This window comes from Macaca nemestrina, chromosome 1 (assembly GCF_043159975.1).
Source record: "Macaca nemestrina isolate mMacNem1 chromosome 1, mMacNem.hap1, whole genome shotgun sequence".
NCBI lineage: Eukaryota > Metazoa > Chordata > Mammalia > Primates > Cercopithecidae > Macaca > Macaca nemestrina.
In genome coordinates, this window is record NC_092125.1 from 52,723,849 (window position 1) to 52,740,385 (window position 16,537).

At 33.2% G+C, this 16,537-nt stretch overlaps 2 long non-coding RNA genes across 2 annotated transcripts in view; one reads left to right on the forward strand and one right to left on the reverse strand.

The window, feature by feature from the left end:
- LOC139356584 (uncharacterized) overlaps positions 1–6,222 on the reverse strand; it is a 28,556-nt gene extending 22,334 nt beyond the window's left edge. Inside the window, exons 1-3 of the long non-coding RNA XR_011608614.1 lie at positions 6,106–6,222; positions 1,224–1,444; positions 386–490 (exon numbers count right to left, since the gene is read on the reverse strand). This is a non-coding gene — a long non-coding RNA (uncharacterized lncRNA). The remainder of the gene's footprint in view (positions 1–385; positions 491–1,223; positions 1,445–6,105) is intronic.
- The window catches only part of LOC105484644 (uncharacterized), a 199,112-nt gene that overhangs the window by 3,184 nt on the left and 179,391 nt on the right, over positions 1–16,537 (forward strand). The gene's annotated exons all lie outside the window — the stretch shown is intronic.

A 16,537-nucleotide genomic window follows, 5' to 3' on the forward strand; every position in this document is an offset into this window, starting at 1 on the left:
TCATTCATATGTCTTCTTTTCAGAAATGAACTTTATATTTATGTGTAATAGAAAACATTTTCTAGAGCCAAAAAGAGGTCTAAATTTACTATGGAAAAAATACTATTGTGTTATAGATTGAATTGAGTTCCATTCCCCAAATTCGTATGTAGAAGTTCTAACTCCCTGCTTCTTAGAATGTGAGTTTATTTTGAGTTACGGTCTTTAAAGTGATAATTAAGGTTAAATGAGGTCATTGGTGTGGTCCTTAATCCATTATTACAGATACTTTTATATGTATAGGAGATTAGGACAGACATTGACAGAAGAAAAACCATGTGAATACACCTGTAAAAGACGGCCCTCAATATAAAATCAAGAAGAGACACCTTCAGAAGAAACTTACCCTGCCTATACCTTTATACTTGGGCTTCCAGGACTCATACTATGAGGAAATACGATATATTTCTGTTGCTTGAGTCACTTGGTGCATGGTGCTTTGTTATGGCAACTATAAGAAATGACAGAAATGCATATTAAATATCAGATAAACAGATAAACATACTGCCATTTGTACATGTAAATGAAGAACATTTTCATTGTTTACATTTAAGAATAAAGGATACATTAAAAATTATCCTAGTAAAAAATCATTAAGAGTACACATATTAGACCACACTCAGAGTTCCCTTTTTGTACTTCTTTTCTTTTCTTGCTTATAAAATCCAGAAAGCAATAAAAAAAATTATGTTTGTTTTTCCATTTTTAAGAAAAAGTAACTATTTCCATGTCATTTTCATAGCCGTTAAGCCTCAGCTATTGGGCCAAAGTTGGGGTCTTTTCTAGATCTGGCAAAAATAGTATTTCTTCACATTTCAAAACAAATAATTTATATAGTGCCTTCCTTGGACAATTCCCTTTAATTATTTTTTTTTTTGATCACATTTTTCCTACTATGGCCCCTTTATCTGAGCAAACACACAAACTTGTGTTTAAACCACTCTGTCACTATCTTTTACCCTACTTTATTTTCTCTATATGAAAAAACTACAAAAAAGGACCCCTTCTGACATGTATACTTACATGTTTACATGTGTTTTATATACACATGCATGTACACACTCACATACATTGCAGGAGAGTGGGTCTTGCTTTATTCATATCATATATTATATGCTAGATATTTATTTAATGACATTGTTATTTAATCTATTAGATTAAAAGGGAAAGAGTCTGTCACTCACCTTTAGTTACTCATCTTTCCATAGGTACAGCAAAGTCAAGAGGTTTTTGGCCTTGCTCTTTGATGAAATTGCATAAATACATCCCAGTCTACTCCAAAAATTGGAAAGGCTAAAACTTTTTATGTAGGATTTTGCCCTGAATCTGAGAGATTCCAGAGTTTGAGAATTTGGTGATCTGAATTTGTACAGGCTCTTCTGAAACCTCATGCCACTTCTTGTTCCTGCATGGAAAATGCTGTCATTGTGTCTTTTATCTTAATTACCAGATGCATTCTTTCCAAATAACAGAAACAAAGAAAAAGCATAAGTAAATAAAATCTGGACCAGAAAAATAACATAAGCATTCTTAGATTTGAATATTTTTTTAAAAGCATAATTTTTCAACTCTTTCTCTTGCTCCCACTCCTGCCATGTGATATGCCTGTTCTCATTTTACCTTTCATCGTGATTAAAAGCTTCCGGAGGCCTTGCCTGAGTCCTAACAGATGCTGGTGTCATGCTTGTATAGCCTGAAGAACCATGAGCCAATAAACTTTTTTTATATATAAATTCCCAAGTTTCAGGTATTCAATTATTTGCAATGCATGAATGGCCTCACACAGAAAATTTGTACCAAAGAGTGGGGCATTACCATACAGATACCTGAAAATGTGGAAGCAACTTTTAAACTGGGTAATCGGCAGAGGCTGAAGAGTTTAGAGGGTTCAGGAGAAGACAGGAGGATGAGGGAATATTTGGAGCTTTTTAGAAAATGGTTAAATGGTTGTGACCAAAAAGCTGATAGTGATATGAACAGAGAAGTCCAAGCTGAGGAGCTCACAAATGAAAGTTAGAACCTTATTGGGAACTAGAGCAAAAGTTATGTGTATTATACCTTAACAAATAACCTGGCTTCATTGTGTTTATGCCTTGACATCTGTGGAAGATTGAACTAAAAATAATAATTTAGGGCATCTGGAGGAAAAATGTTTCTAAGCAGCAAAGCATTCAAGACATAACCTGGGTGCTTCTAACCACCTATACTCAGATGCAGGAGCAAAGAAATGACTTAAAGTATACAATTATCTTTAAAGGGGAAGCAAAGCATAAAAGTTTGGAAAATTTGCAAAATAGCCACGTGGCAGAGAAATAAAAGCCTTTTTCGGGAGAATAATTTAAGAAGGCTATAGAGCAACCACTTGCCAGAGAGATTTGCATAACTGAAAAATAACGAAATGTTAATGGCCAAAACTGTAAGTAAAAGGCCTCAAAGGCATTTCAGAGATCTGTGTGGAATCCCCTCCCATCAAAGGCCTGGAGGCCCAGGAGGAAAAAGTGTTTTCAGGGACTGAATCCTGAAAAGCCACAGGGGCAGAGCCTTCTAAGGCCTTGGGAGTCACTCCTTGTACCAATATGCACTGGGTGTGAGCCATAGAGTCAAAGGAGATTATTCTGGATCTTTATAATTTAATGACTGTCTTGCTGGGTTTGGGACTTGCATGCAGCCTGTAACCCCTTTCTTTTGGCTGATTTCTCCCTTTTGGAAGAATGTGTACCCTATTCCTGTACCTCTATTGTACCTTAGTAATAAAGAAATTGTTTCAATTTTAAAGGCTCATAGGTGGAAAGAACTCATCTCTAGATGAGACTTTGGATTTGAGACTTTAAACTTTTAACTGATGCTGAAAGGAACTGAAAATTTTGTGGGATGATTGGCAGGGGATAATTGTATTTTGCAATGTGAGAACATGATATTTGAGGGGCTGGGGACAGAATGATATAGTTTGAATACTGTTCCCTCCAAATCTCCTGTTGAATTTTAATCCCCAATGTTAGAGGTAGGCCTGGTGAGAGGTTATTGAGTCACAAGACCAGACCCCTCATGGCTTAGTGTTGTCTTCCTGATAGTGAATAAGCTCTTGTGAAGTCTGATTGTTTAAAATGTGTGACACCTCCATCTCCCCACTCTCTATTGATCCTGCTCTGGTCATGTGACATGCCTTCTCCTGCTTGGTCTTCTACTATGAATAAAAGCTTCCTGAGGCCCCCCAGAGGCTGAGCAGATGCCACTAACATGCTTGTACAGCCTGTAGAACCAAAAACCAAGCAGACCTTTTTTATTTGCAAATTTCAAAAACAAGTACATTTTCCAAATTAGTATTAAAATGTTAATATAATCTGATTATACAATATTTAACATAACCTCTTGTTAACATACTCTGATTCCCAAACTACAGAGAAGAGTCTTCCAATAAATACATACATATTTGTGCACTTCCCTGCTTAAAATTCCTCAGTGACTCTTTTTGGTCTTTGGAAAGTCCACATTTTAACATTACTTGCAGGAACCTTTCTAGTAAGGACTTATTTACAAATTCATGCTACATTGTAACTAAAAATTTCACCTTGGGCCTGTGAAATTGCTTTTCCTGTTCTGGAATTCCAAAATGCTTGGAATAGGATTTCAGAATACCACATTTCATGTGATTATATCACACACTAAAGTAGAGGCTGTGAGAATGAAAAGAGAAGAAGTCTGGGTTTTTCAAAACTGCATACTATTTTTCAGCATGACTTTCAGCAGAATAATAATATATCCACTCATCATTGCCCCAGGCTATACTCTGCATGGCATTTTTTCAGTGAGAGGGCTCAAATATTTCAAAGACACCTAATGCTTTTAAAATGGAGGTGACAAATGCATGTAATTGTTCTCCAGACATTTTGTGCACAGCAGTGTAAAATTTGAGGTAATCAAATCAGGAAACATAGCCTTAAAGCAATTTCCTCAGACTTATGGTCACATTGAAAGCAATATATTCCTGAATTCAACAATGTGTGTGTTCATGATCTGAAGTCTCCTGAATAGTTAACTGAATTGCGGTTATCATATTAGAGATCAACTGTGGGCTTAAAGACCACAGATGGGGGTGGCACTCCATGAATACAGGTCTTATTAAGAGCTAAATCTATAATAAATGAGACAAAATAGGACACATTTTACTTATATCTGTAGTATTTTGTATTTTATGTAAGACTATGACTCTGGCCTCCTATTGTATCGTGCTTTAAAGTGTTTGTATGAATAGAAATTAAAAGATGCATTTTATTTTTTAATTTCATTTCTGTTTTTAGTATTAAAGGGCAGTAAACGGAGAAGGTATGTAAGTACCTAACTTTGCAAGTGTGTGGGTTATTTACTGAGGTTAGTTTTAAAAAAATAGGATGAGACTATTTTTTAACAACATTTTATCATGGGTATCAGTATATTTAAACACTAAGTGTAGCAAATTCCAACAGAAAATTCCCACAGGAAGACTTTATCTTGTTTTCCTGCCAAACTGAAGGTGGCTATGCTCTGAATAATTCTAAATGTGCCAAGATTTAAAAGTGCAAGGTTTTCAGCACTGCACTTGAAAGAGCCTGATGCAGCAGAATTCAGTACAGTTCTTTTTTTCACAGTGTTCAGATATTGCCCTGAATTAAATGATTCAACCACTATAGGTTTTTGAAAAATCTGTTCACATTTTCATTTTTTGAAGTGCATATTTCTAAATTGTTTCTTTATTTAAAAGGAAAGAAAAAACAAGGCATATTAACGGTAGAAAGGATTGGATATTCTAACAATGTAGAGAGATCTCGCAAAATTTTAGGGGAAAAGTACCTTAGGACCTCATCGCAAGTGGAGAATTATTATCTATGTATCTCTTCTCCTTGGGGGGACACAGGCTAGATGCTCTGTTTTCTCTGCACTGCTTTATTTTAGTCTCTCTGAAGACGGCATACTGTCTTCACTCCTGCATTCACTGAATTAGTCATAGGTCTCTCTATAGATGGCAGCCTTACCTTTTTGGTCTACCTACTCTTTCAATTTTCACGGTTAACACAATTAAGTTCCTATGTTTCATTTCAAAAATGCCATAGAATCCAATTGGCCTGTTTCGGCTCCAGTTTCCATTCCAGGTTTAATCAGCTCTGGAAAGAATCCAGGGTCATTTGAAACACAAAACAGTTCAATCCAGGCTCTGTTAGTGCAAAGGCTAAGCATGAAGGCATATATAGAAAGCACATACTGGGATCTGCAGTATCTGATTCACTAAAATTTAATTTACCTTAATTGATATAGGTAAATTATATTTAATGAAGCTTTCCTTGAAGGGTTAATTACATCAAACTATTTGTTGTTTATTTTTATTGGTTGTAGACTGTGAGTGAATCTTGATAGGAACTTGATTACTTACAACAGAGTCTGGGTAGAATCTTTTTATTTAGCAAAAAAATTAAAAAGTTTATTGATTACAATTAACCACACTACAGAAAGCAAGGCAGTAGGAATAATCCAGGACTAGACAAACGAGCAAGGATTAGTAAAGATAGAGATCACTTTATTGCTGAGAGGTTAAATCAAGAGAGATGAGGCCAGAATTTCAACTGGAAATGCTATTCTTTCTGTTAACTTCCTGTTAACTAGACCCAGTATTAGATTGAAAACTGTCCTTATAATGTGTACCATTCTATATAAATGTTTATATTAACTATAAGTTTCCTTTACTTATTAAAACTCATTCACGGCTTTTCAAAGATGATCTATATAAGTATATTAGGGTATTTTGTAGCTTGTCAAAATTTAAAAATAAAATATCTATTAATATCAGAATTAAAACAGCACGCTGTGGTTAAATCTTTATCTCTATTTATCAAGATAACCTCAAATGAGTTATTGCAACATATTAGTTCTCATTGCTCAATTTAAAAACACATAGAATAGGAAATTAATTTGCTTTCATTGAGAAAATTATAATACATTTAATACATAAGCTATTAATATATTGTGTGCCAAACTGAATTTAAAATCACCTCCAACAAAGCCACCACGCTCACTAGTAATAACATCTTAGATTACCTGCGTTTTCAATTATTGCTCCAAATTTCAGTTGCTTCCAATTTCTGAGTTTTCTTTTCAGCTCTTATTTTGAAAAGCATGATGATTGTATTAGTCCATTCTCACGGAGCTGTGAAGAAATACACGCGACTGGGTAATTTACAAAGAAAAGTGGTTTAATTGACTCACAGTTTTGCACGGCTGGAGGAACCTCAGGAAACTTACAATCATGTCAAAAGGCAACTTTACATGGGGTGGCAGGAGAGAGAATGGGTGCTGAGTAAAGGGGAAAGCCTCTTATAAAACCATCGGATTTCATGAGAACAACATGGAGAAAACCATCCTCATGATTCAATTACCTCCACCTGGCCCCACCCTTGACAAGTGGGGATTATTACAAGTCGAGATTTGGGTGGGGACACACAGCCAAATTATCCAAGATTAAAGTATTTTTCTTTAATGTAGAATCATTTTTTAAATATAGATTTAAAATTTACAATATTCCAATTTGTGTTCTTCCTTAGAAAGTTTTAAGTTTCATGAAAACAATTTCAATCTGCTTAAGGAAAATTGAGAAATACCATGGTCTCCTTTTAGCAAAAGGAATCTATTCAGACTACCTTTATACAGATTCAATTGCAGTTTAAATCCTTGTAGAGTTATAGGAGTTATCTGAAAATTAATCTGTGCATTCCTCAAGTCATTATAATGTGATATAAAATGTAATATTGCCTTGTATAAATGTCCTAAAGACATGAAAATTCACTATCAATGGACATGCCAACTGAATATGTTTGCCTTTAAACCAGACATTAAGTGTTCATTGGAAATATCTTGGAGGGAAAAAGAGAAAATTATTATAATTCAGTGAAGAAAACAAGATCTGTCTAAAATATGACAATGAGTGCTCATGATTAAGAGAATCAGTTTTAAAATCTGTCAGGTATGAATTTTCCAATATCCATATTTATTCTAAAATATACTTAACACATCACAGATTAGTGACATTAAATTAGCAATTCGAAAGTTTACATTTAAAAGGTTAACAATATGCAATCCTAAAATAGAAATGCATGTTAAAGATGATATAATATAAATCATAAAATTCGTAAGCAAGAGAAATATTATATCCCTTTGAAAATGTCATGTAAAACATACACACACAGTCATACACACATTGACACATTGGGATAAAGCTAAAAGCATGATCTGGACTAAGAACAGGTTCAAAACCAACATTTTAAGAATGGTTATATTCTACATACAATGTAGGATAAAAAGCATGTATTTGAGATGAATATTTCTGTCAAATTTATCTTATTTTCAACTTAGAGAAGATATTCAAGCAATTGTTCTCCATTGAAGCAACATTTGGAAGGTTCGCTAACTTTTAATGGAAAATAAGATTTTAAAAAGTCACTTAAATATATATTTGTTTCTAATTAATGACCCTCCACACAAAATCGTTATCTGAGTAGATTCTATTAGTGGGGTTTTGCTGCCTCATCCATCCACTACTTTGCTCTCAATCATGCATTAGTGACACTTTTGGTCAAGGGAAAAAATGTATCAGTTGTTCTGAAAAGAGAGGATAATTTCAAAGAAAAATAGCCTATAACCTTATAATGCAAGATGTAAAGAAAATTAGTTGGGATTTGATCAGTCACAGAGTGCAAAGGTTTTCTTTTTCTATAACAACTTACAGTAATTATTTTCTTTAATAGATATATTAATAGATATATAGGGATATATGAGTGCTTCCTGATAATTCTGCTTTGAAATATTTGTAAGAAGGAAAAATCTCTACACACAAAATAAAAGTGTTATAATAGAAGGTCATGGAGTTTATAACCCATTGTGGCAGTTTCCATAGTGATTTCACAGAGAGAAATACTGTGTGCTACCCAGAATAACCTCTATTACATATAAAGAGACAAAACTTCAGTAAAACAATCATTTTAATGGATCTCAGGCTAATATGGCTCTTTTGCTTTATTTAGGTTTCATGGTCTTTGAATAGCATATTCACAATTACATTCTCATTTAATGAAGCTAAATATATGTATTTTTAATTTTGTGTACATTTTTAATCCTTCCAGACAGTTAGAAATACAAAATTCATACTCGTTGGTATGAGTACTTATGCTAGTTATACTGCATTTGGAATTCCTTTTGCATAGAATAGTGCCTGGAGCTTAGTAGGTGCTTAATGAATATGTGTGCAAAACTTTACAAGTGTCTCCATTTATTTAACTAAGATTTTGTCCAATTTGTGTGGATTGTGTAGGACTTCAGTTGTAATGCAGGACTAGAGCAAGAAGAGGTGAATTGTGTAATACGATCATGAGTCTGAACTGTTTCTCTTGGCCAAATTCCAAACCTGATATATGAAAGTAAAGGTACATATCAACATTTTGTCTACTGCATCAATATTTTATCTTCTATGTGGCATCTGGAAAGATTTTTGAAGTAGAGGAGATAACAATTGTTGTTGCTTATGATTTCATTGTAATTTTATATAAATTTTATCATTTAAATTGTGCAGTTCTGGAAGGTAATTATGACGATCATAATAGGATTTCCAATCCAGATTGCAATTCTTTATTTAGTCCTGTCAGAACAATGTAAAGAAGGCTAAAATGTATGTTAGAAATTGTCGTTCAACATGTGGGTTTGTATAGCCAATAAATCTAATTCATAAAGGAAATATTTATTAAACACCGATTTGAAAAATGAATGATATAAAGCAGCAGTCTATCAAATATTATGTAGATTGGAGCATTTCACTCAGAAGTCTTAGCTGATAAGACTAAAGAGAGAGAGGGTTTGGTGTGTTTGAAGGACAACACAGTGACGCTGGGCTGATTGGATAAGAAAGAAGAGGGGATTGGGTGTAGTATAGAAACAAGTAGTGGCATCATCATGACTGGCCTTTTGATTGATAGGAAACTAGTGTCATCCCATTATATTTATGGTGGACTGCCATTGGATAGTCTTAATTGTGGGATTTGTAGACAGGAATGGTTGATGTTGTCAAAACAGAAAATACAGTCAGGAAATTTGTTTAAATAATTCAGAAAGATGGTAATGACTAGAACAGTATTAGACATGTTAAGAAGAGGTGAGATTTAAAGATGCTTTGGATATATTAACAAAGACTTCCAGATGGATTATATATTGGTGATGCAAGAAAGAGAAGAAATAGTGATGACTTCTTGGAACTGGGCCTGATCAATCTCAAACTCTTAAAGGGTTTTCCAGGACTCATTCTTGTCCCACAGTGGTCTAACAGCTCAAGAGTTTTATAGAAGTATTTTTATGACTACATCCTTTAGGATGTTCCATTGTAAAAGTTTGCACTGCATATACACAATGTGCATCTTTAGCCACCTATATTATTGTCAGATATGGCAACAGGAGATTATGTAAGCAGATGGTGAGGAGTAACAAATCAGCATTTAGAATTTAGAAACATGACATTAGAGAAGTTATTCTCAAACTTGCAAGATGTAAAAATACTACCCATAGCATCATCACCAACTGAGGGTGCCATTTAAAAACAAATAAATGAATGTTAATTCTGAAAATATTTATTTCTCTATTTTTCAATCACTGATTTATCTGTAATGCTTACCTAAAGTCAGGTTAGATTGGAGTTCTCCTTGTTGGTTTGTTTATTACTTTTTTTTCTTTTCATTTGTCTTTTTGTTTAACACATAACTAGGACACTCTAATGCAATTGGGAATGGCATAGTCCATTTGGTGGCTATGCTACATAATTTTGAATATTTTAATCAATCCTGGAGCCATTATTTAAACAGTGATTTCTAATTGAAGACTGTATTTTTGTAGTAAGATGTTTGTGTGTCACAAGGAAAAGCTGAAGATGAGTTTTATTAATGTTTCAGGCAGTAAAATGTAGTTATAATCCAATAACTGAATTTTCTTTTGTAAAGTTTTTATTCTTTATTATGCTGCTAGCTCTGAAATAAATAAGTATAGTATAGTAAATAAGTATAGTATCAACTTATTTATTTATTTATTTGACTCCCTCCCAAAATTCAATAATCGTCAGTCCCACTGAGTAAGCTCTTGGTATTAGTGTAGTATTGGAATATTCACACAGTACTAAAAACTGGGCACTGAAGTGATCAATGTATTCAAGATGGAGATCCACGCTATATAATAGAGTCTATCTTATCAACTGAGTCATCTGATCTCCAAGTTATTTTTAAATGGCTTATTTCTAATATCTCACTATTACAGAAAATTTCGCAGTGACAATCTTTACATGCAAGGGTATGCTGTATCTGCCCCATACTAACTTTAAAAAAAAGTATTGTTAAACTGTTCAGAATTTTGGTAACAATTATAGAACACAGCAGTTAAAAATTAAGTTACTGCCCTGCCATGCTGCCGGGTTCAGTTTAAAGGGTTTTGTTGAGGATTTTTGCAGTGATGGTCAATAAGTATATTGACCTGCAATTTTCTTTTTTTGTTGTATCACTGCCAGATTTTGGTATCACAAAGAAAACACGGTACATATACACCATGGAATTCTATTCAGCCATATAAAAGAATGAGATCATGTCCTTTGCAAGGACCTGGATGGAGCTGGAAGGTATTATTCTCAGCAAACTAACACAGAAACAGAAAACCAAATACTGAATGTTCTCACTTATAAGTGGGAGCTGAATGTTGAGAACACATGCACACATACAGGTGAACAACACACACCAGGGCCTATCAGAGAGTGGAGAACTGGAGAAGAGAGAGAGTCAGGAAAAATTACTAATGGGTACTAGGCTTAACAACTTCGTGATTAAGTAACCTGTACAACAACCCCCACTGACATAAGTTTACATATAAAACAAACCTACACTTGGCACTTGTAACCCTGAACTTAAAAGTAAAAGAAAAAAAAAAAACTAAGTTACATCAAGTAGCAATTAAAGAATTCATGTTGAAAACACATTCATCTATTCCTAATTATTTTACTATATTTTATTGTTGCCTGTGAACTGTACGTTTTTACATAATGTTTTGTTACTGCAAATCTCTCCCAACTCCACTCCCAGTGGGATACTGTTACTGTATTGAATTAGGTCCTGTGGGTACAATTATACCCTGAAAATTGACAAATACTACAATTCAGGCTTGAATAAATGTTTTATTTCATATTTAGGCTTATGACAATAAAGGTTAAAAATTAATAATATTGATTAAAGTAAATCTTTTTTTTGTACAGCTTTTATATCATGACTGGCACAAAATTTAAAGAAATTTTCTTTCAGTGCTAACAGCTAATGTTTGATTCAGCAAAGCAGTTGCTCACATTCTTGACGAATAAAGAAAGCCTTACCATACATCTTATTTGTTTCACTCTTTTTTTGTTTGTTAATGTATACAAAAATATTAAACAAAATTTATGTTGGGATCACTTCAGCACTGGTTGCTAAACATTTATCAGCCCGCCAGTGCTTAAAAATATCTCCTTGTACACATGTGAGAGATTTTACAAAGTATAATTCTAGGGGATTGATAATTTCCAGTTTGACGCATAATGCAGTAAGCATTAGTAGTCTTGCCCTATGATTGATTACATATAATTGAAGTCCTAAAAGAAAAAGAAAGACATAGCAAAGGAGAAATATATTAAAGAAATTATGACAGAAATTGTTGAAAATTTGTTTAAATTGTCCTCACATAGATACAAGAAACTCAGTGGATAATAAGCAGAATAAAGGGAAGAAAAACTACCTGCAGGTTCATGAGAGTAAAATTACTAAAAATCAGTGTTAAAAAGTAAATACCAAATGAAGCTAGGGAAAACAAAATGATACATATGTAGGTAGGTGATCAGCTATACAAAATAATACCTGAATACTCATCAGAAACAATAGAGTATAGAAAACATTGAAATGATATCTTTAAATTGTTGAAAATAAAAAGTCAACAATATTTCTGTATTTAATACAAACTTCCTTCAAGAAAAGGCAAACAAGAATATTTTCTGATTAAGAAAAGTTGGCTAGCAGACCTGGTCATACAGAAATGGTAAGTGAAGTTTTCAGACTGACATCAAGTGCATCTTATCTACACTAAAGAATAAAGAGCAATACAAATAGTAAATATATGATGAAATATGTCTGCATTTTCCCTTCTTTTATTTCATTTAAAAGTCAGAAATGATGGATTCAAAATTTTTGAGAAGTATGAACTTTATTATGGATTCTAGAATCTAAACAGTAATGAGTAGTAAGTCAGTAAAATCAGTAGAACGCTTACATATAATGTAAATGTAAATTAGAGTTGCCAATTTTTACATCATAAGCCTTTGTGTGGGTGGTCGATTTGAGTTAAACGTGATTGTTGACCTAAATCATCCATCTGGATGCAGAAATTGAAACTAACTAAGGCAGGGGATAGAGTGGACCATGAGACCAAAACCTAAAGTAAATATATTAATGAACAAAAAGACAATGTTTCAACCAAGAAATCCCATACTGATTGCCAATAAAATGGTGAAAATATTCATATATCCAAATACCTTGAGCCTGAAAGGCACAGGTAATTATACAAGAGGTTAAAATCGTAAATATGGGGCATGCCTTCTGGTCCTAATGTACCTGTCATGTGAGATGCATTTAGGGGAATTGTAGTGTCCCCACATAAACAGTTATGTATGCATATACATTTTGAATCTGGAATGAGTAGGTAAATTCAAACTCAGTTTCCTCTTCATGACCATAACAGGACATGAGAGATTGGTTAATGTGTACAAAAATACAGTTGGGGGAATAAAATCTAGTGTTTGGTAGCACAATAGGGCAACTATAGCTAATAATAATTTATAGTATATTCCAAAGTAACTAGAAGTGTAGAACTGGAATGCTAATAAACAAAAAAATGATAAATACTTGAAGTTATGGACTTCCCCATTACCCTGATTTGGTCAGTACACATTGTATGCTTGCATCAAAATATCACATGTACATCATAAATACATATAGCTGGTATGTATGCATAAAAATAAAGAAAAAAAGATTTGGTCTGAGGTATTAGTATGCTATTAATAGATTTAAAATGCTTAAGGGACATTCCAGAACACCAATGATAAAGTTAAAGTAGACTATTAAGAACCAGTTAGACAACTCTTAAAATTCAGAAGGCTTGAAAAGGTAGATTATGCAGAAAATCCCAAAAGTGATATCTTTGTACACAATCTGTCTTTCTGCATAAACCCTGCTCTTCTAAGGTGAAATAGAGGTAGAAAGTGAAGTACTTGGAGTGCTTTCATGTGGACTGTATTGTGTGGTACAGTTAATAATGTCTGATACATGTTTAAGAAGTCTAAAGGCTAGAAGATGTGGCAATAGCCTTGATGTGGCAGGAAAGACATATATTTACTAAAGCATGGAAAAACAATTAAATTTATCTCTCATCAAAATGTGTGAATCATGGGAGTAATCTAGGTGTAACACATGAGAAGTATTTTTGCTATAGGTATACATTCTGAACAAGAGGGTTTTATCACAAGATAATGGCAGTTAAAGAAGAGATCAGTAGAATGTGAACTGAAACAGACAAAACAACAAGAGAGATGGTGTGAGTGGAGAGCTGACAAAGTTGCTGAAACAGAACTGTTTATGTGTCTCAAGAGTCTCACATGATGAAATGCATCTAAGAATTCTCATGAAAACCTCTGATGAGTGGATAACAGAAATAGCAAGTTTTAAGTATCAGACTGGTCCAGGAAGAAGACATCTTATTATTGTACTTTTTAATGAATAAATTTAGCTCCAAGCTCAGAGGTGTCAGTAACTGTAGCTAGTCAGAAGAATGGGAGAAGGGGGAGAGAGAAGTGAGTAAAAAGACAAGAGGAAGCCAACCACGCTTATGTCATGAAAGCATTAATTCCACCTAATATAGATTCTGGTTGGAGACGCAAAAGGGAAATTGGTACTTCTGAATGAAGGGGGAAGTTTGGATGAATATATTGAAGGGGACATTTAATATATTGAAAGAGACATGTAAATTACTGAAATGAAATTGGGTTTGAAGATATGATCATAATTGATCACAGGATTATCTATTAAATACAAGTTACCAGAGAAGCCTTGGGCTTTACCAGAGTTTTCATTTAGTTATAAGAAAAATGGTTTCCCAGTCACATAAGTATTAAGGAAAGTGTGGAAGAGAAACATAAAGTTGTATTTTTACTATATCCCACGTAGCGCCACTGTTCAAATACAAATTATGTTCTTTAATGCATTTTCTCACAACTTCCAGATACCTAGGGGCAACTATTGAATATGTTGGAGGTCTCCCATGACTAATTACAATTAAAGATTTAATGCACAGTTATAGATTATACTTTTCATAGGTATGACTTTCTTGAGTTTATACACATATCCAAGTGAAAATTGAAAGTGTTCAAATTTCATATTAAGAGTAGGGTGTGCATTTTCATATGACTTTAGTCATATGTAAAACAGAATGACAATAACAATCTTGTGGGGTTGCTGTGAGGTTAGTGGATAATTTATTCTAATGAATTAACACACCTTGATCATTTAATATACACAGTTGCCAGTGTATTACTATAATTGCTGTCACAATCCACTTATCTAATTCATTAACTTGAATTGCTTAGTTATACATGTGGATAAAATAATTGGAAATGATCTTCATTACTCAATATTCCAAGTTTTACCATATTACTGAAACTTCATTTGCCTAATTGATCAAAATAGGGAAATTTTAGAATGTCATAATATAGTATATTAAATATTAAGTAACTACATTCCATAACAACATTGTACATTTTTAAAATAATAAATTTACCAAGATTTGTTTAATCAATGATATAATGGTATATTTCTAAAATATAAATATAAGGGTGAATGATATGTTTTAATAATGTATTGAGGTAAAACTCATAACATAGAACTCACCACTTTTATCTGAACAATTCAATTACACTTAGTTCATTCACAATGTTGCACAGCAGTCACCTCTATACAGTATCAAAAATATTTCTTTCAATATTCTGATATTTTTAAACAAACAGTAGTGTATTTTCAAAGTTATTTTAGAATTAAAACATCACTGAATATAGTACTCAGTATATTCTTGATATTTACAATCATCATGGATTAAGATGTTTTATTAAAAATTGATAAATATTTAATTCTATTGATTATCATGAGCATTTTTCGTTGGTATGTGATAGCATATTCAGTATATTCATGATAATAAATTCATCCTGAATCAAGATATTTTATTAAAACTTAATGAAAAAATTATATAAATTATTTTCAGCATTTTTCATTAGTATGTGATAGCAAAACATTTTTAAATTGGAATAAGAAAACTAATTGTATGCAATTATTTAGTTTAAGAAAGTATATTCTGTCATGAACATAATTAAAGCATCATGTAAAAATAAATTTAGGTGAGTCAGATATGTCATATCAACAACATACAAACATTAATATTTACCTCAATTTAAAAATAAAATCCAATCATAAATATATTTGATCAAACATACTACATAGAAAGTTTTGTTGTGAATGGTCATCGCTAAGACTTTTTATTGCTAGTGCATTATGTGGTTAAATTTATAATACATGCCCTCTTTCAGTATCTGAGTTCTAGCTAAGGGGAAGTGGATATGGGGGAATGTGTTCTGAGACAGGATGCTTTTGTAGAATATAGTAGATATATGACAATTTGCCATTGATTTTAGAAGCCAGAAGAAAGGAGTTAAGAAATTAAAGTGGGACCAATTGGCTGGTGTTGCTAGTTGGTTTCTTTGAGCAGGTGATGTTATCTGGCACTGAGTATGGGAGCATATTATTAGTTTGTTTTGATAGCGTGTTTAGTTTCACTTGTTTTTGTTGTACTTTTTAAAATTAAGTATAATGAGAGGATTACAAAAGGAAGTGAGAAAATAAAATGACAACTCAGGAATAAAAAACTAGGGATTTTTTTATAGCTAGAATATTATAGACTTGGAAATGAACAAAGGAAACTGATACGATGGGCAAAACTGACTAAATCATAGGTGGTTTGTACCTAAACACACATTCTGTGTTTTCTGAATCTTCTAAGATATGAAGTCATAATTGAGAGAATAGATAAAATTAAAATAGGATCTGAATGTATATCTTTCTTTTGCTGTGCACACATGTCTGAAACTAGGGCATCTACTACATGAGAAAAAATGCATTCAAAAATTATCAGGCGGCCGGGCGCGGTGGCTCAAGCCTGTAATCCCAGCACTTTGGGAGGCCGAGGCGGGTGGATCACGAGGTCAGGAGATCGAGACTATCCTGGCTAACATGGTGAAACCCCGTCTCTACTAAAAATACAAAAAACTAGCCGGGCGTGGTGGCGGGCGCCTGTAGTCTCAGCTACTTGGGAGGCTGAGGCGGGAGAATGGCGTGAA